The 22,014-nt window shown below is 36.6% G+C and overlaps 1 protein-coding gene across 7 annotated transcripts in view; it reads left to right on the top strand.

Moving 5' to 3' along the window:
• The first annotated feature begins 9,766 nt into the window (after positions 1-9,766).
• The window catches only part of LOC308498797 (sodium channel protein type 1 subunit alpha), a 132,578-nt gene continuing 120,330 nt past the window's right edge, over positions 9,767-22,014 (top strand). For all 7 annotated transcript variants that reach the window (XM_081051445.1, XM_081051443.1, XM_081051440.1 and 4 more), the window contains exons 1-2: positions 9,767-9,900; positions 13,658-13,758. The gene's annotated coding sequence lies outside the window, so the exon portion shown is untranslated. The remainder of the gene's footprint in view (positions 9,901-13,657; positions 13,759-22,014) is intronic.

Raw genomic sequence — 22,014 nt, 5'->3', positions numbered from 1 at the left:
GAAGAGCTTTCAATATCGACTCCTGGAGCAAAGAAGGCAGTCTACTGCCCAACTTCTTTCTCTGTGTGCAGAGGAGAAGTTGGGCTGGAATATGGTCAAAATAGAGTCTTCAGCCAATCCCACAGAGAGCTCTGACATTAAGATTAGAATAGACAGAAAGATTAGAATGTCTCTGATTAGAATAAGGAAGCTGGAATTTTATAGCTCTAAATGGTGCTGTCATTGGAGACAGGCTGCCCTAGGAAGGGTGTGACCTTGTGCAATAGATTCTCTTCAGCTGAGGGAGTGTCCCAGAGAGGGACATAATTGAGAGCTGTTGGTTGCAACAGTACCAGAAATGGTTGAGCCCTCAGGGGGTCTAGGGAGTGCACCCCATTGTAAATAAAATATGTTAAGAATACATCATATATCCTGTAAACCATGTTAAAATGTGGTAAGCCTGGCTTTTAGAATGGGAAAGACACAATCTGATGTACACTTAAAAGGTCTTTGTGGCTATAATATGAGCAACAGATTAGAGAGAAGCATGACTAGAAGCAAAGAGACCCTTTGTTTGAAAGCTGATAGCAAAACTTGAGGCAACAGAGGATGGTGGCCTGAAATAGAGTAGAGGCAGTAAGAATGGAGATATGTAGATAGATCTAAAAGCTGCTTAGGTAGTAGAAGTGGACAGGACTTGGTGTTTGGGTATGAAAAAGTTAGAGAGAGAAAAATCTGAGCTGTAACCAAAATTTCTAGCTTAGGCACTCGTGATAAAAAACAGAGCAAGATAAGCCAAATATTTGATTGTTACTGTATTTTTTTTTTTTTAGTGGTAGGAGGGAGGTGATAAACTCAGTTTTGAAAATATAGAGTTAAAGTGAGTTTAACAACAGCATGTATGTGAAGATTACTAAAAACTTATAAAGGGTCTGGATCATAGGAAAGTGATTTGGACCAGAAATAGAAATATGGGACCATCAGTATAAAGGTGGTAATTGTGACCAACAAAGAGATCAAGATTGCTCAGGAAGGAATGAAAGTGAGGAAAATAGAGGTCTAGGATAAAATCATGAAGCCTTAATTTTTCTTTTTCAAAGAAGCATTCATTAAATTATTAACCCTGTGCTTTCAACTTGATTAAGGAGGAGGGGGAAGAAGATGAGTGGTGGTTTTTGAACATCTTTGATGTGCCAAACACCTTACCTCATGATCTTATAATTTCAGATTATCATCCCCATTTAACAGATGCGAATAAAGACTAAGAAAATGTAAGCAACTTCCAGAAGTCACATGCTATAGAGCTGGAATCTCAATCCAAATCTGTCTGTGTTTTACTATAATTTTTACACTATGTCATAGCTAACTTCAAATGATCATGTAATGCAAGTTCATTGTTAATTATAGTTTTTATAATCATCGTCTTGTTTTGGTTTATATAATATACTACCTTTAAATATTAAAAAGTAAAATTAGAAAATTTTAATCTGTTTTGGGGAATAGAGATAGGATCTCCTACATTCTCAAACATTAAAGAAGATATGTAATTTTTTTTCTTTTATCAAATAGAAAAACAGAAGAAAAGAGCTTAATCTTTCATTAACCACTTTGTGAAGAAAAAGGTTCTATTTAGTCTGTAAGGAATTAAAAATGTATAGCATTTAGGACAAAATTGCCTCACAACAAGAAATGTATGTTCCATTACCACTGATGTTATTTATGTGTAGTGAGAATTACATGCCCATATAGGACCCAGGCTTATGAAAATGTCTGAGAAGGTTTCTCAGGGCTGTGAGAAACTATATGCAGAAACCTATTGTGGGCTTTCTTGCAGGGGTTCTGAGAACCTCACCTCCACCCCCACCATGGCTTCTGTTGCTGGAGATTCATCAGCAATGCTTAATCAGTGGTCTGTGCCGGTTGATGTCTGCAAATGTCCTCTCTAACACACATAGGCTCAGAGAGTGTGAGCTAAGTCTTCTTGCTGGGGAATTGAGAGAGATAGTAATATTACCAGAGTGACTTTTGGCTGCACTCATAAGTGGGGCGACCATCCATCAGCTATTGGCCTCCTGTGGATATATTCCCAACATGGAAGATAGCACACACTCTTCATAAGGGCAGCATCCCCTCCCAGTGTCAGTGGTGAGGCTTGAATGCATTATTATCTTTCATAAAAGGATATTCAGGAGAAATGCGATTGTATGGATGAATACACTTTAGAACAGCAAAGCCTCATAATGTGTTGTAATGAATGTTAAATTACACATATTTGAGAATTTCTTGCAAGCCCTAAACGGGAGCAAAGAGAAGACCTCCTTTTAAAAGTCATCCTTTATCTCATTACATTTCTTTAGGATGTTGGTTTTGACATTAAAATTTAACTGGGCCAAAAGCTGCTATGTAGCCCTTGAGAAATTTTCTCGCTGCCTAAGAAAAAAAACATTTGAACCGTGCAAATCCCATTCATATGAATGTGGTTTTTAAAAAGGATAAAATAATAGAGAACTATTGGGGTTTTGAAAGTATATTATACAATTTTAAAACTTGAAGGAATTAAAAGGCATTTAAGTTTAGTCTCATTTATTTTGTACGTGATTACAGATTCACAGATGGGAAACAGAATCAAGGTCATACAAGAAAAAAGTATTTAATGGTAAACGTAGAACTAAAAACCAAGTTTTTTTTTAATTACAAATAAAACATAGCACTACATTGCTTTGTTTAATAATTACTCAATAAATAATAAATATAGGATAATAAATACTATCAATTGATAAGTGCTAAATAAAAATGCTAAGTCATGTATTTAGAAATTTCAAGGACATTGCAATCATTACTAAAATTAAAGACTCCTAATTTGCTTGGGGCAGTGACATTTGCTTAGTTTTTAAATATCACACATACATCATTCCTCTAATGAACTTCATTTTATTGCCTTCATTTCTTTATTTAAAAAAAAGCATCCTCTGTCATTGAAGATGCTAAATAAAATGCAGCAATAGAAATTAATAGGCAATAGAACTTGATGAATTCTCCTGGAGACTATTTTTTATGATGAAAGCTTGGCAACTTTTCCTTTGATTAATCATGATAATGCACAAACCCTCAGCTCCAGATAAACTGCCTATTCCTTTTTTCTGGAATATTTCTCTCCTTCCCTTTTGCCTTCAGGGAGTATTAACTCCTCCACCCTCTTTATATTCTTCCCTGTGATAACCCAACCTCCATTTCTCTATCCAAATCCCACTTTCCCCAAGAAGATATTTCTGACCACCAAATGAAGAAGCAATCTTGTTTTCTTTTGTTTCCAATGTACTTTATAGTTCCAGCACTCAATACTGATCTGATCATACAGGGTAATATCATATATTCCCAGACCTTAAACATTCCAAAAGGATTGAGATGTGTGTTCTAAAAGATAGGTCTGGAGGCAGAGAGCCAATAAATATCCATTGCTAATAGCTAAAGTAAATACACAGCAATGGCTAAATACATTAAAAGCAAGGATAAATTAAAAGTTCAATAAATCAGTGGATCATTGGTTAGCACACATGCTTAAAATGAGCTTTCTCTATAAAGAAGGGACACTTCCAGCCCCCCTACCTTTCCTGTTACAGAGAAATCAGAATAAAAATAAATCTTAAAAAGAAGAAACTCAAAGAAAATATTCCAATTTAGTTTAATCTGAAGGCTTACTTGACTAAAAATAGCCTTTTTCTGGCTGACCACGGATCAAAATTCCCATCTTCAAGTGAGGGGAGCAAGAAGATAAAATTGAACATTACTGACCACTTATCACATGCCCAGTTACTACTATATATTTTCCCAATAAAATTTACAACAATTCTATGAGAGAGGCATTATTATTCCTATTTTACCCCTCCAAAATTTGCCCTGGATGCTAGGGAACCAGGATTACAGAGAGAATATGGTCAAGATGTGGTATTTCCTTTAGGCAATATTTCCTCTGCTCTGTTTTATAAAATGAATTTACATTAAGAAGTGAAATAGTTTATATGATTTTGACATTCTTTAATATATATCAAATGTTGTTGTTTATTAGACTAATGATTCACTGGAGCTCAAAAATTAAATACCGAACTATTAGCATACTACATTTAAAAATTGCCTTTCGTTACTAAAGAAAGATTGTAGGTCATGATGTGTCTTATCAATGCTTTTTCTTTAAAAAAAAGAGCACTAATCAAAGTCAAATTTCATCTGCTTCGGTATTTGCCAAGCTAGCCATGTGGGACAACAGCAAAATTAGGATTTCCTCCAGCCTCCAAATCCTATGAATGGTTGACTTATCTTGGGCCTTAATACTGAAATCAGAGGCAAACTTCTTCCACCTACTTAAGCTTGCTGACAGAGTCATTCCTTGTACAGTATATACAAGATCTGCTTGCATTTGGAGCCCTACTGCCTGTCCTCTGCAAAGAGGGCAATGTTTTCAAATCTGAAGACATTTGCAGCTGTTCAGCTAGTTGACTAATTGCTTCCAAGATTTTCTTCCCCAAAATAAAAATCATCTGGGGACTAATTGTTAGAATAACAGTTTGGCATTTCTGAAGATCTGTCCATCACTGGATTTCACAAGTCTGAGCCCATCTCTGAAATCCTGAGCTTCTCTTCCAAAAGTCCAAGTGGAGGCCTGAGAGGTAACACAGATCCTCTGTGGCAGGATTAGGGTTAGGATTAGCCATTCCTCTCACATTTTCACCTCATATCCATGTGGCCTTACACTTGATTAGTAGACTCCTATAGTGTGATGTGCTGTAGAAAGCCCTTCGTGCAGAATTCCATGGCCTGGGATATATCCTGGCTCCATCTTAATAGAGGCATGGGATCAGGTAAACACACGCCTTACAGACCTCATGTGAATCTGGTTAGGATCTAGGGTATCAAATACATGAATATACTTTGTAAAATATTAAGCATGTCCGTACAAATGTAGATTATGTTTAACATTTATCTGTCATTAGTCCAAAATTCTCATCACCTTCTTCAGTTATAAAGCAGGAAGAGGATGACTCAACATATATAATGTCACCCTGAAGAACATCTTTAGAGGTTTTGCTCAATAGAATACATTTTAAATTTTTTATAATCCAGCTATATCTACAGAAACATCTGGGCTGTTTATTGTTTATTTCAATAATTGATTTTTCACCTACTTGATCCTAGTCAAGAAACCCTATATGTTGGTCAAGCCCTAAAGATAACTAGTTATGTGGCCTCAGGCAAGTCGTCTAATTTTTCCAAGTGCTTCTCCCACTGAAAAGTTGGGAGGTAGAAAAGAGACGAGGCAAAAGGAACAAACAAATGGGTCTGGGTTACCTGGTCAGCATCTATAGTCTCAATTCCCTACCTCCAGGAGAACTCTGACCTTAAGCAAAGGGAGCTCTGCTGATTTAGAGTTCTAGGTACTCACAGATTTTCATGTTCAAAATGTCTGAGGGAGCCAAGTCTTGCTATTTGAAGACAGCATTTCTAAAGCTAGTTTCCAAATACAACAGTTTAATTTGGAATTCTGACTAAAAATGCCTGAAGACTTTGCAGAAGCCATAAAGGGTGACAAATAAGAAATGTTTGTTGACTGCTTGAATTTGCTGATATACTCAAAATTTTACTGCGCACACTAAATACAGCAGAGGCCCATCCTGGGAAAATATAAATTTGAAAAGGAAATTAATTAATTGGAAGGAAAGAGTCAGCAATCTAACTCTGAGATCTGGGAAGAGTCATAAGCACTTTTTCTCCATCTATTCTTAATAAAAGGAGAAGTAGGATAGGGTGGTGAAATCTGTTTAACACCTATCACAGGGTTACCATAAAACTAAAATAATAAACCAAATGTGAGATTTGGGGAAACTAAAGCATCTTATGTAATACAGGGCAAAAATGTTAAACACTGTTAATAATAGATATAATTTCTATAATTTTATTCTTTTCAAATAGATTACCAATGTCTAGCTTCTCAAAAGAGAGTATGTTTTTAAAATCTCATATTTTACTGAGTTAAACCTGAGATAACTAAAAAAGTACTAAAGTGATTGAGCTGGCCTAGAAATAATTGTTTTTTTGCCATTAAAATAGAAATTAATTTATAGGAAAATGAAGCAAATTACAGTTGTGTTCTCCCTTGAGTTTACAACTTCTAATATTCATACCTATCATTTACTGAATATATTTTAATTATGATGTCTCCAGTTAGGTTGGATGTAGTCTGCTTTTCTGCAAATTATTTCCCCTGTTTATTCCTGTAAATAATAAGTAGCATACTCCATGTGGCTTTTTAGGGTAGTGGATACTGATACAATATTTGATTTTTTTTTTCTGAATAGGTTATTTCAAGATGATTGTGACTTGGGTTCAGAAGTCAACTATCTTCCATGTAAAAGTTATTTAATAGAGAATGTCATAATTTCTTCCTTTTGAATTAGAGAGCTTCTATTCCAGTTTGCCCAGGAACCCTCTACAAATTTAAAAGTAAAATATTTGGTTTGAACAAAGGGCTATCTTGGTCCAGGCCCTTTAAAAGATGTCAGTATCATTCCTTTTCCCAATATGAAAAACAGTTTTAAGCTTAGAGAGGTTTTCTTACAAACTAACTGGGTATCTTATAAAGCCTTCCTATGGTCCAGCAGGAGGAGCCACATGCTTTTCAGTTTAGCTGAATACAACAAGGCAAGAGGCAGAACGGAAAGAAAACAAATAAACAAATAAAAGCCTCTTTTCTAAATTAGTGAGACATCATTTTACTTAGTAATAAGATAAATTTTAAGAGTGATAGCATTCAGTGTTCATTTATTCTTCCACAGTCAGAATTTTTTTTCAGAAAGAAACTACTTTAGACAACCATATTTTTTTGGGGGGGAGGGGGGTGAATATGTGGTGAAATGGCACATAGGACTATTTTCCCTTTTCATTCTGAAAATTTTTATCTACAGCTTTCTCCTTGCATCCATTGGGCTACAGTGTAGGTATAAACCCGTTGTTACACAAGTAACGTTCTCCTGCAAAAGTGGGATCATTTTTTCCATAGAAGACCTAGGTATCAAATGAGAACAAGCCTTTTCCTTCATTTGGAAGATAAATCATTTTAGACGAAATGATCACTCTGAATGCTTTAGGATTTTACCACAACTACCAAAAAGTATATGCTAAGGGAGAATGGATATTGGGGAAGCAGACCCTTTTGTCTTAAAAACAGAGCCCCAACTTTATTGGGAGTGGCAATGGGCTCAGCTAAAAACACAATTATTCCAGACTCCTCTGAAGGAGTGATGGCATTTTTCGCAGTTACAGCGCATAGACTAAGTCAAAGTCTCTAGGTGATACTCTGGGAAAGCTTTTGGAGGAATAGCTAATTCAGCTGGCACTTGCTTTTTGCCCTTTGCATTTCTTGTTCCCCTGCCTGGAATGTAGTCAGGATGCTGAAGGTGGAGCAGCCATTTTGGGACCACCGGTAACAATCAAATAATAAAAGCCATTTGGTAAGGGTGGCTAAGAGAAAAAAATATGAGTTGAGGTCCCTGAGGGCTGAAGGTTTACCAGGACGGTGAAGTCCTACCCTAATGTTACTTGACCTTACTATCTCTTGACTGGATTTAATACCACTTGAGAAAAACAAAACCTCTATTTGGTTAACCAAGTGAAAGTTGAATTACTCTTATGAGCTATCGGACCAATACCAAGTTGACTCAATTAGATTGCAAGGAGAACGCTAAACAATTTTTTATAATAGCGGTTTCCAAAAAAGCATTTCAGATGCATTCACTTACTTAGGCAATTATTAAACTGATATACTCATAAATCATTTCTATACATTTCTTAAAATGACTCCTCCAAGGAACTCTGCTAGGCATTAACATACGCAACTCCCATGCATGGGTTATTATGAATGCATTTCACCCTCCATTTATCCATTCAGCAAACGTTTACTGAGGACCCAGTAAGCACTGTGCTGGGGGCAGGGATGCAAGGATGAAAAACAAGTGCCTGACTATAAGAAGCTCAGTTTACTTGAAAGTAATAAGACATTCTATTTTCCAGTTCTTTGCTTCCTATGGGTTGTTTATTTCACGTGGATTAGCTCTGCAAGAGACAGATATGCCTAGCACCACAATCAACATTAACAAAATAAAAGAATCTGAACCACCAAAGTGGTGTCCCTCACTTGATGTCCCGAACACTTTCATAATTTCAAAATTTAATTCAGTGTTGCACCAACATGTTCACTACTTGTGAGAAATAAGGGAATAAAATTTCTCATTCGATCCACTACAGAACGCATTTTTCCAAAATCAGATTATTGCTAAAAACAGGTTATTGCTACTGCACTTTGTTTTCTGCCATTTCTAGGATAAAAAATAATCATTGTATATCACACCTTTAGAGCACTATCAAAGGACAATTATTCACTGGAGTATGGCAAGCAAAATACTGTGTGAGAGTCAGGAAAACCACTTTCTACTCACCTCTTCCTCCATTTCTCCTAAGGCACACCATTTAACTTCTTTCTACCTCAATTTCCTTAGGGGTTAAATGATGGGGTGGTATTAGATCATTGCATTGTTTCATTGATCTAAAATTCTCTTATTGCCTTGCTCTATTCTCAGTATGACGCATTAGTAGACAAGTTTCCCAGCTAAGAGCAACACATTAAGATTATTTTTAAATGATGCATGCCTTCTTCTCTATTTCTGTTGCTTTGAGAATTATGTGTCATAGCCCACATCGCCATATCAAATCACAATGTTATATATAATTAAATAATGTAATATAATATCATCCTATATTAATAATACCATATCCCTGGACTCAGGATCAGCACATAGGACTTTTTTATTTTATCATTTCAAGCTTTCAAGGACATGTATTGCACACATTTGAGATAACTGAATGGAAATTAGATGGAGAGAGTACATTGTTTTTATTTGCTATTTTAAAGTATCTTCCATACCTAGGAGTGAGGCTATAAAAGCTTATTTCATAAACACAGTAATCCTCTTGCCCCATTCTGAGAAGCTGTATTTAAAGTCTAATCAAAGATTGTATGCAAAATCTGAATGTTGAAATTCAGAACTTCCTTTTCAGTATTGACAATGGAAGTAATTAACTAACACATCTGACAGTTATCTGCAAACCACCACAGAGAGGTACCCGCTTTTCTTACTGCTTTCACGAAAATATCTGAATTTGAAATATATTAAGCACATTCATTTTAATCCACCCAATTCTGAATTTGATGTAGTTAAAAATGCTCTCATCTTGCTTGCAACAAGAAACATGAACAGTCTTTACAAACCCTTTAATTATCATCCTACAAGCCAACTCACACTTCCAACCCTTACTCTTATTACACATACACATATTCCCCTATACTCACCACAATGAGTTAAAAGAAGACAAAAGCTCTCGGTGGCAGCCTTTGAGTCATTACTTTGCGTTACGGTTCCCTTCATTTTAGGTGTCATGGCACATTACTTTACAGGCAGCAATTCATTCTGTTAGGTTTACTGCAGACACTGAAAGAGGTGTCTTGCCCTTGCTGAAAGATTTAGCTTTTATGCTTCTGGTCATTTTTCCCACAAAAAGAATGAGACCAGTTTCTGAGCTATTCTTAACTCCTCTTCCAAAACATTTCAAAAGAGAAAGACAAGAAAGACTTCATGATTTTCATGCAAACTCCCAGCCTGCCTGCCTGCCTGCTGCTGCCAATACTTCTTACTCTTGCTGGTGATGACATTCAGCGAGCTCCCCAGTCCCGATGCTTCTTATGTAAGGCTGTCTAGGTCAAGTGTAGGAGACATACAGCTGGCCTGTGAAAACTCATGGAACTGTTCCTTCAGATTAACACTTCAGGGGCTATGGAAGCTGGAGGAAGCTGAGCTTTTGCTACATCTTATGGGGGTAAATATTTTTTGCATGATTCAGTAGTTTATATGCTATAGTCTTGGCAAATGCCTGTCAGCCATGCTGAGAGGTACAGGGAGGAATTACTGAGATTCCAGTGCTGTGAGCATGTTTGAATAAGCATAGTAAATCTTCTAGCAATCCTAGCTTTAAGACACTTTAGAGTAAATGAATCGTAAATTAGGGCTTGCTTATCAAGCATCCTCTCTAACCATCAAGGGATGAATGTTGATTTGACTGTTTAAACTCTGAATACAATCCATTTGCTCAGAGCTGTTGTAGGGAAGCGTTACTAGCTATTAGCTCAAAGAGATTTACTGCAGTTCTTGGCTTCCCCGTTGCCCTTGTCTGATCACACATGTGCTTCCCTTGTAAATGAGCTAGATGCTTTCCTGTATGTGTCTTCTTCGTGATTGTGATAGTATGAGAACGGAGCCTGCATAACCTGGTAGTTATGACTTCACCAAATAATAAATCCTGCCTACTTAGTTCCAAGGTGAATACTGCAGTAAGAGCGCCATTCCATGCCAGCGCTGAGTGATATTGGATTAACTGCGTTGATTCAAATGGTGTTGCATTTAGGGGACTTGAAGGCATGAGCCCAGGGTGGATATGAATCACTATTTGCTCTCCGAGTAGTAGAAACAGCATAGTGCTAATTCTGTTTTGACTCTGACAGTGTCCTGGTCTGGGAATTAGTTAAAATAGCAGGCTCTTATTGAATGCTGCAGAACAGCCTGGAAAAGTAGCAGGGTGAGATTGCAGCAGCAGTGTGACAGGGCAAGGAATGCTAATAAGATTTTACCAGAGATGATGGTATAACAGATGGCACCTAATTTAAAAGATAGGTGGATATTTAAAAAACAGGGCAAATGTAGCACATTTGAGAGGCTTTGGCTTCCTGTGAGCCCTTGGCAAGTGAAGTTCAGTCCCTTGGACAGGATGCCATGAATTAGTAAAATGAAGGCTGTGTAAACTGTCTTTATGATGTAAAGAGCTAAATGGAAAGTTGAATATTCAGTTACTGGGTGTCTCTCAATGAGAAAAAGCATAAAGCAGGTTAATTAGAGTATACTCATTAGGTAAACAGGTAGTTTTTAAATCTCTGGAATTTCTTGCACTTATTTTTTTTTAATTAAAAGACTGAAAATCAGTGTTACTGCGATAAACTTCTTCCAGGGTACTCTTCATTCTATTAATCATGATTAACAGTAGCACATTCATTATTTATGATAGAATATAACTGCTTATCATTTTATGCTATATTTAATTTATTAAACATGTACATGTTTTCCCAAATAATTTGAAGAGACAGTTATGGTTCCTCAGGGCCTGATTTTATATCACTAATGTCAATAGGCATTTTCCCCATAGACTTAGCTTGGCATAAGATACTCATCAGACCAGGTTTTACTCAGTTTGACATGTAGAATATTCCTCATAAATGTAATATTAAACATAATACATACATTCTTAGTTGTACTTACAATCTTTGAATTTATATATCTTCAGGATAACACTGTCAGTATTCAAATTGTCTGTAAATGATGTTCATTTGATGCTCTTTGATTAGCTGTTCTTGAAAGGGATTCTTTTTAGTAATGAAGCTTAAAAAGTTATATTAATTTCTTCATTTCTAAAGTAAGGGGTTTGAGCTAATAGAGGTCTAAATTTAGTTTTAGGTCTGCCATCTGTAGATTATGTTTCTCCGAATGTAAATTAGCTTTATTATTAATTTCTGCTAAAATGAGATTACATTTTTTGGTGCGGATATATTTTTAAATACCTACAATATTAGGCCGACATTCATGGAGAACCTATTCTAGGCCAGTTGTTCTCAAAGTGTGACCTCCTGACCAGCAGCATCAGCATCACCTAGGAACTTGTTAAAAATGCCAATTCTCAGGCCTTGTTAGAGAATTACTGAGTGAGAACCTCTGGGATTGGGTCAGGGCTATTTGTCTTTTAACAAGCCCCCCAGGTGATTGTGAAGCATGCTAAAGTTTGAGAACCACTAGCTGGGCAGTACTTTGGTTAAATATCAGGAAAAATTGGTTTTACTACACGCAGTCAAATATACATTGCATAATGAAATTCTCTATTTTCCTGGTTGCCCAGATTTTCTAACGTAAGCAATACTGTTTTATAGAGCTACACAACTGCATATTTAGTACATCTGAAGCCTACATTTGTCCTTAAGAAGCTTTATTTCCCAACAGTTCCATTTTCAGCTTTTAGAAGTTGTATAGTGTGATGGGAAAAACACTAAAGGACTTATCTCTTCTATTTGCTCACTGGGTGACTTGGCATGCGTCACTGACCCTCTCTGATGTTCAGTTTCTCATTTGTATAATGAGAGGTTGGCCTAAGTCACGGTTTCTCGACTTGGCATTATTGGCATTTTCGGTCAGATATTCTTTGCTATACAGTCTGTCCTGTATATCATATGATATTATGGAGCAGCCCTAACAAGGTGCCAATGGCAACCCACAGTTGTGACAATCAAAAATATTTCCAGATATTAACACATGTCCCCTAAGGGCAAAATTGCCCTTCCCACCTTCCCTGCCCACATTTCAGAATTACAGGCCTAGGTTAACTCCACTACATGAAGTTTTATTACACTAAATAATACAACCAATGTATTATTTCTCCTTTTGGAAGTAGGCAGGGTAAAAATTACAAATAAATATTAAATATATTTCTTACTGGTATAACACAGGTATAAGCTTGGGCCTCTTTGCCCCTTGCAAATCTAGGTCGAATTTTCTCACATACCTAACAATTTTATAGTCTGGAAGTCCAAAACCCTTCTGCAACTTCTTACGGACTTAAAATCTTACATCATCCTCTTTGTCCTGGAGTCTTGCTCCCATGTATACTACCCTATCACTCTAAAAAAGTGACCCAGGTTCCAACTGTCACTAGTTTCCACCAGAGATCAATCAATACCAGTCATCTTTTAGGTTTAATAGAGTTTGGTAAGGATTTGGGCTTTTCTCTGTCATCCTCTTCGTTCCCTCTCCTATCTCTGCCCCTCACCCCGCCCTGCAAGATGCTCTGAGAGCTATAAATTATTCTTCTTCTCAGATGCACGTAGTCCAGCTTTTCACAGGTGTTATATCCAGATGTAAGTGCCCAAACCCATCAAAGAGTTCAGAAGATCAAGGGCCTTCAGTTTAGGACCATCTCCCCTTCACATAAGACAGTTGGGGTCATATTATATAATCATAAAGTCATAAAGCTGGAAGGGATATTGAGTTTAAGTTCAATTTCTCATGTTTAGAATTTATATTGAATGGTAGATCTTGGCCCTTAAAATTGCACATATTGCATGCTAATCTTAGAATTTTAAATTGTATCTGCCCATGAATTGTTACCTCAAACAGGTCAGCAATTCAATTCTGATTCTTTCTGAAGCTGATATGTATGGTAGAAATAGATAAATGTACACACACACACACACACACACACACACACACACACACACACTTCCCAAGAGATAGAAATTCTTTTTAATACTCTGTACTATAAATTCAAATTAAGTGTTGTTCTAAGATATCTGTGAATTAAGGACTTAACCTAATATGAATGTATAAAATGTACCAATAGCTATATTTCAATTAATCAAAATAATCATAGCGTATATTCTAGTGATTATATCTGTCTTTTCAAAACATTTTATACGCATGATCCATTCTGAGACCCACGACAATGTTATAAGATAGGTCCCATTACTGTTATCATTTTACAGGTAAGAAAATAAAAGCTCAAGATCTCCTGATGCAAAATCTACTTCTCTTTCCACTATTCTGCAAGGCAAGACTCCATAGTGTATGTAGTTTGAACACATTGGTGAGTATAATTTCTAAGTGTTTTTTGATAATGACATTTTTCAAGAATTCATGCTCCAAAGTCATTCAGATAGCGTAAGTGCTGCTATGTTGCCAATTCTTTGCTCTAGTTGCTAGGATTAATACATTTTCCCTGACTTATCGTACATTTATTTGTATCATTTGCTTAATTAATTGTTTATATGTGTTGCTAAAGTACATGTGGAATGATTTCAACATATCACTTATTATACTAATAGTCACATGTATTATGTCACTTAATGCTCTGAAAATCTCCAGCAGGATGGGATTAGTCCCCCTCTTAAAGGATGACATTTAATTCAATTCAACTTAAACTATAGCTTTAGCAGTTATGATGTTGACCCAGCCATCTTCTCAGTCCTCATGAGACAAAGTAGAGCCATTGCAACAGACCACGGCCAGTGCATGGTACAGTGTTGGGCATATACAGAGTCAGTAAATGTTTATGGAATGATTGTTGAATAATTGTCATCGCTATCTAGTTCCTTTATATTTTAGGACTTTATATAACATTATTCACCACAGTCAATTAAATAGCAACTTGCAAATGAAAGCTAAAAGGAAATGTCAAATTCCAAAAGAAAGTGGATTCATTTATGGCTATAATATATTTGAAACTCCTCCTTGCAACTCTCAATCATTCATACTACTTTATTTATCCTGAAAAAAAAAAACTTTTGGGTTTGATATAGACTTAAAAAATGATTGCCAACATGAAATATAAATTCTTTCTTTAAAATACTAGTTCTCCAACACTAGGGTCACTTAGTCACTTCCAAATTTATCTGATCTTAAAGCAAATACCTGAAAAGAATTTGAAAGATCTTTTATTCCATTGGAGAATATTAATTCAGAGAAAAATTATTCAATAATAGAAACTAGTTTAAACACATATTAAATACAGTGATATCCAAATGAACTGGTAGTATACATGAATTTCAGTTTTTCTGAAGCTGTCACTCAGCTCAGTATTAGAGTCCTTCGTTCAGAGTGGAAGTTCTCAACCTACATCGTATCCCCATAAAGATAGGGGTGAAAGTTTGTTGTCGCACAATCTGCTTGCTTACCACTGGTTAGCTCTGTAACTACAGATAATTTATTTAACCTCTCTGAAAATCTCAGTTTCTTCAGCTCCCAAGTGAGAACCATACTATCTCCTTGCCAGAATTTAAAAGACAATGCATATCAAGGGATTTGTTATAGTGTATTTCACATATTAACAGTATTCAGAAAATAATAGTATGTAATAGTTGGCATCACGTACTCTTAAATATATCAGATTGTCACAGGGGGTCCTCCTAGTGTTTTCTGAGCAACTGGAACATTGATATATCAATAGCAGGATTTGGGACTCAAAAGATGCTGAAATCAAGGACTTATGTTCAAATAACTGATGAGTCAAGAATGGTGATTAGACAAGGCAAAGCTAACTAAGGATGGCTGAATACCTGGACTCTCTCACCTTGTCCCTAAAGATGCTTTTTAAAAATGCAATAGCTAAGATAACTAGCCAGCCAGATGTTCATCGTTTACTCGTTTTTTCTAAAATGTCAGCCCCTGTTCCTAAAAAAATTATATTATCAGGGTAAATAATCCTTTGAGATGTTTGAAAGGCCTAGGAAACGTAGAATTTTTTTATTTAGAATTTAAGGAACAGTTATTGGGAGCACAAGTAAGTATTACTGGAAAATACATTGAAAATTACACTGATTTGTTTGTTTGAAAATGAACAAACAAACAAAAACCTGGTCGTAAAGATAAAGCCAAACAAATTTCTACCAAGCTAATATGAATTATCTGACAACATAGAGCCTGAATGAATTGTTCAGGTATTTTATAATATTCTGTGTAAATAAGTTTAACTCTGGAATATGATCATCCAAATAACAACCAAATCTAAGATAATTTCATTTAATAGACCCATTTCAGGTATCCATTGATAATTAAAATAAATAAGTGACTCTTAATACTGGTAAGGGGGTTAGGGGCAGGGAGATGAGGGTAAGGGGGATCAAATATATGGTGATGGAAGGAGAACTGACTCTGGGTGGTGAACACACAATAGGATTTATAGATGATGTAATACAGAATTGTACACCTGAAATCTATGTAATTTCACTAACAATTGTCACCCCAATAAATTAAAAAAAAATACTGGTATTTTCATCATTATCCTAAAATGCATTATTAGTCACATATGTCTCATGATCTAGAATTTGATAAATGTGCTCATTTGTGAAAAATTATTTCTTCTTTTTTAAAAAATGAATTTATAGTCCTCTGATAGAGTGGCATTTTTATGTCTAAAGATGAAGCAGTGAAGTAGGAATTAGGAAATGCACTTTCTCTTTCTCCTCCACATATCTTTGTATTTGTTCTAGTAAACTCCTATGGGAAACTTCAGGTCAAGTCAAGACTTGGCCTAGATTTCACTTCCCCGTTAACAAAGGAAAAAGTTTGATGATTCCTGCTGATGGCAAAAGCGTGGGAAACAGGATATCTAAAAGAGTTGTCAATGTTGTGTCTCATTTTGGGATGCAAGAAAAATGGAACAGGTGTCAATCTCCCATATGAAATTTCCTAAAGAATATTATTGTGATAATCTAATATTGGGAGAAGGGAAAGTGGCAGTAATAATAAAAGAATTTTGTTTCAAACATGCAGTTTCCAGTAAATGCATTATAGAAAACTTTGTATTAGCATGATCAGGACCTCAGAAAGACATATTTTAGTCTCTAGATTTATTAAACACTGTCCTCCTAACAATTAGCCAACCCACCCATATGCACACCCACCTTGTCTAAATAGGGTTTTAAGAACAAATAAGCCAATTATAAGGACGCTGCAAGTATTAGTCAGTGTCCTGACAAGAATAGATGGCTTTCTCAAACTGGTGGAAAGAAAAAAACAAAACATTTGGTTTTAGCTTCTCTACACCATATTGTCCAGGTTTTCTTGTGAACACGGTTCCATCTTTCCTCCAGCAGCAGGTGTGCCAAGCCCTTTGCCATCCGTCCATCTGCCCATTTATCCAAACGCCAGCCCCTTCCACAGATCAAACCTTATACCGCTCGGTATACAATATCCCCTCTTGTTAGAATGCACTTTCTCTTTCTCCTCTCTACATGTTTGTATTTGTCCTAGTCAACTCCTATGGGTAACTCCGGGTGAAGTCAAGACTTGGCCTAGATTTCACTTCCCAATTAACAAAGAAAAAAGTTTGATGATTCCTCCTGATTGCGAAGGTGTGGGAAACAGGTATCTTATGCTGTTGCTGGAGTATAAAATGGTACTACACCTTTGGAGGGAAGTCTATGTAGTATATCTACTAAAGTTAGAAGACACATACCCTTCCACTCAGCAGAGTCATCTCCTTAGAATGAAGCCCACAGAAAAATGTACAAGTGGGAAAAGTGTTTGTGAAGTGACGTTTAACACCAGCATTTTTTGAAATAGCCAAAAAAAATTTTTAACAACATGGAAATAAAATAAGTGTTTATCATTTGAGGACTGATTAAATAACTTTTGGTATATCTATCTAAATTCATACCAAAATACTTTAAGTAACAACAAGGTAAGATATTCGAGATATATTATGTAAATCATATTATACAAGGCATATATATTTATATATATACACACACACACACATATATATACTGTCATTTATGAAAAAATATATATAAAGCATATTTCAGATGCTTGGTTATACACAGAAAATTTCAAAAAGTTTCAAAACACATTGTTAACGGTGATGGGCCTGGGAGAAGAGAAACTGGAAAGTTAATTTTTTCTTAAAGGTCCACAAAGGACAACTGACTCGAAATGTTACTTAAAACGTAGGTGAGGAGTTTTCTTGGTAGAAGGGAAGAGGTAGGTACCTGACTCAGTGGTACAAGCACACCTTCTAAAAGTGGGTGGGCGTGCTTAGGGCATGGTGAGAAAGACAGTGGCTGATTTATATGTTCTGGGAGCAGAGAGATGTGGGTATTCTTAGGGAGCTGAGGCCAGCCGTGAATGTCATTGCCAGCAATACTGTTTCTCAAATTTGAATGTGCACAGGACTCACCTTGGGATCTTGTGAAAATGCACATTCTGCTTTAGCAGGGAGGAGCAGAGCCCAACAGTCTGCATTCTCACAAGCTCCTAAAAGATGTCTATGCTGGGAGTCTACTGCCACACTTTGAAAAGCAAGGCTTTAAAACTTAGAAAGTATGGTGTTTTTGTGTGGTTTGTGTCTTCACACAAATATCACACACACACACACACACACACACACACACACACACACAAAACAAAATATCAAGCAGAGCCAGAAAGCACTTGTTTTTAGAAAACCAAGCTGAGAAAAACAGCTCATTAAGTATAATGTTTGCAACATGTAGCTTTGCCAAAGCAATCTTACTGTCAAATGTCCATGATCAGCAGTTGTGCTTTTTGAGCTTCTCCATGTGTAACAAATGCAGACTTCTGGAAGCTAATGCTTTGCCAGACTGAGGCAAGCTTCTCCTTTGCACTCCTCACATATTTAGTTTATTTGTTGATTCAGTGAGAGTATTTCCAAACATAGTGACATTCTTTCACATTCTGTGGAAGATTGAAGAATCCAAAACAAGTGAGAAGGAAGAGCTGCCATCTTCCACCTTCCCATCCTGCCACAGCTGCACCCTACCCCCAACACACTGACAGAAATCAGGCTGTACATCTACTCTACACCTACGAACTGTCTTGGCTTGGCCACGTGTAGAAATGCCTTTCCTCCATTGCATCCTTGTGAGCATAATGTTGTGTAATCCAGCCTACTGAGGGACACTTGTATCATCTCCCACGTGTTTGCCTTTAAACTTGGATCCCATAGGCTTACCACCATGACTTTAATAATGTTATATTATAGACAGTTTTATATAAAACAAGACAGTATGAACCTATGATAAGATTAGATACTTTGGAGACAGATTGCTGGTTTCAAAACCACACTTATTCATCTTACTGTGTGACCTGGGCCAAGTTACTCAACGACTCTGAGTTTCGGTTTCCTTATATATAAAATTGTGATAATAGTGTCAGTATCTATTTCATGAGATTGCTGTGAGGTTTCAAGGTCCTGGCATATATTAATTATTATTCCTCTCAAATCATTATTAGAATTGATTTGAAAATAGTGATATTTGAATGTCAGTCTATTTATTTCTGAGTACCAACCATGCTAAGAGTTAAGGTGTTAAAATACAATCTCATATCATAGAGATGTTGTTTATCTCTGTAAAATACTTCAAATTCATGGGTTTGTTCTTCAAAGCAAATAGAAAGGAGTGGTTTTTAAAGATTCATGGGGATGTAGTCCTTTTCTCTCTTCCCACCAGCCCTACAATTGGGTAGAAGTAGCAAGTCATCTTCCCTATGCTTGCAAAAGAATAGAAGTTTAATCAGGAGAGTGTGAATAAAGAGACTATACACAGAGTAGGTTTAAGGGAGTCAAAACAAGATGATGAGGCACCTAGGGACATGAAAATCTGGGGAAAACTAAATGTGCACACGGAGGGAACCATGTTTGAGAGCCCAGCAAGCACTGCAGTCATGGCAGAGGCACTGGCCTGGCAGGAGCTGCAGAAGACAGGTTCAAGGAAGGGAGTGGTGGGATTGAAATGCCAGGTAGAAGTGGCACTCGGAGCTGGAAAGATCCTCAGCCTCCAAAGGCTACCTTCCATGGTTAGATATAATCTGGGAGCCAAATTCCATGGTTAGATATAATCTTTTTGATTCCTTGGGGTTTTGCCTAATGTAAACATTCAGAGGAGACTGGAGGATCTCTCCCATCACTCCTAAAGGAGTGGCTGCATTCTTCTCTGGCAAACCTCTGCTGGGTCTTCCAAACCTCCAGTGCTCACTGGAATCTGGAGCCATTGTTCCATCATTTGCTTGTTAAGACCCAAGGGCGATGCTGGCTCTCTTTAAGGCTGGTTCCTGGGTGCTTCGCCAACCATCTTACCCTACTTAGTAAATAGTTTCTTCATTAAATTATTTTCATTTAACCCCTTTTGTGTGTACCATCTGTATCCTGCCAGGATCCTGACTGAATCAGAGGTGCAATTTTAAAGCCTTAGATGTTTCATGGAAAGGTAGCTCTGTTGTGACGTCTTAGAGAGGAGATTCTGGACAGATGAAAAGATGGATAAAGGTACTGCTGTCTTGCGGAGCAGAAGGGAGAAGAATAGGAAAGCAGAAAGGGGAAGTTAGGACATGAACAAACAGCTGAAATATATATCTATATCTAGATCTAGATATAGATACAGATACAGATACAGATGTAGATATAGATATATAGTCTTAGAAGCAAGTGCCATGTGAAGTAGGACAGATAATTTCTGAGTTTTATCATCACTGAAGCCATGGAAAGATCCACATTCTATATTTGCTTAGATGCAGAACGAGTAAGGGGATCAGAGGTAATTGATCATATCATGTGTGTTAGTTAAAGAGGTACAGACCCAGAAAGAGCCCTTTCCTGCTTATCCAGTCTGCTCTTCCCCACAGAGAGAAGAATCTAGGTTATTTTAATGTGATGATAACAACCAAAAAGTAAAAGTCTTTCAAAGAGACTGAGTGGATCACGGAAAGAAGTATATCGCTTTCTGAACTTTCTTACTTATCAAGTGCCATGGAAAACATTAAATAAAGTATTTTTGTCATTTCACCATTCCATAATGAACAAAGAAATATGCTTGTCTTTCATCCAACTACAGAAGACCAGGTGCAGGAGACTTCCCATAGGCACGGAGTGCAGCTGCCTAGCACCTCTCTCCCACACCCAAGTCCTAAGTGATATCTGATGTGGGTAAGACCTTCTAGTGCTGTGCTGTCTAATAAGAACAATTCCAGAAGTAGCAACTCAGCTCATGGGCCACAAAATTTTCAAGGAGTTCTAGGAGAATTGGGCTAAATGTATTTATCATCTAGTTCTGCTTGAGCCTTCCCCACTTAAATTTGGCAGTATCTTCCAAAGAGTATGAAACACTGAAGTGGGCCCTGAATGACCTCTGTCTGTTATTTGGCCCACAATAGAATTCTTGCTTTTCCCAAGGGGGAGAGCAGAAGACATGTAATCATATGTGATTGGTGTGAGTTTGGGAATTGATTTCTGAAGATTTGAAACTTCTTAGGGATATGTGAAGGGCGTTAATCTCCCAGAGAAACATGGCAGCACCTAATTTTCATGACATGCACACACATTACGGATAGCTTTGCTATGCTCTTGGTAAAATTGATGGCTTTCTGCCTTTGAACATTAAAGGAAAAAGAAGACATTTGGTAAGAATCCTGTAAGAGAACGGGAACAACATGTTTGCTTTTGCTAAGTTATAGCAAAGTTCACTTTTATTCTGTAAATAAAGAGTTGTCTTCATAAATGTCAGCTGTTTACTTTAAAGACAGTCCTCTTCATAAAAAGCTAATTAAACTTCTTCAATACGTAGACGAATGATGTAGTTGATTTAAAGATATATTAAAATGGCAAACTACTATTTGGGTTTCAATAAGTAATCAACAATATTTTTCCTACCACTAGATTGACTGACTCTTCTTTGCAAAGGAGGGAAATTGCTACATGAAATAGACCGTGCAAAAAAAAGAGAAAAAAATCCAAGCATAATGTTTAACTGACTTACGAGGAAGGAAAAGAGCAGATGTAAGCACAGAATTGAACCCAGCACAGAAATTTAGTTTATGATTGTTCATGTATTTTTAAAAATTTACATTTGTGTTTCTTTTCTCTCTTTATCTTCCTGTGGCAGTAGCTCTGTACATAATGCTTTCAATACTGTGATGTACTTTGATCTTGTTTCAAGAGTCAAAGCTGTATGAAGACTTTATGTATTTAAAGAAAGAGGCATAAAACTCTAGCATGTGAAATATTAAATTTTGTTTCCATATATGAAAGACAGCAATCATATAAATATGGTTTATGATACTAAAGAAATAGAAAATGTATTTTTAGATTACATTTTGGTGTCTCAGAGAAATTCTAGAACTTCAGACCATTTGCTTCCTGCATATTTCCTGGTGCTATATTTTAGGAATATAGGCCTAAAGAGTATAAAGTGTATAAAGCCGTCAGCATTATACTCTGAGAACCTGGTGCTCATGCCCTTGAGCATGAACCCTTTGCAGTTAATATTTAAGATCAGTATGGGGAGCTAGGCTGAAGGACGGTCACTTCCTTTATCCTTTGCTAAAACCA

The sequence above is a fragment of the Rhinolophus hipposideros genome (genome assembly GCF_964194185.1).
Source record: "Rhinolophus hipposideros genome assembly, chromosome: 6".
Taxonomy (NCBI): Eukaryota; Metazoa; Chordata; class Mammalia; order Chiroptera; family Rhinolophidae; genus Rhinolophus; species Rhinolophus hipposideros.
This window is presented reverse-complemented; position numbering and strand designations above follow the sequence as displayed.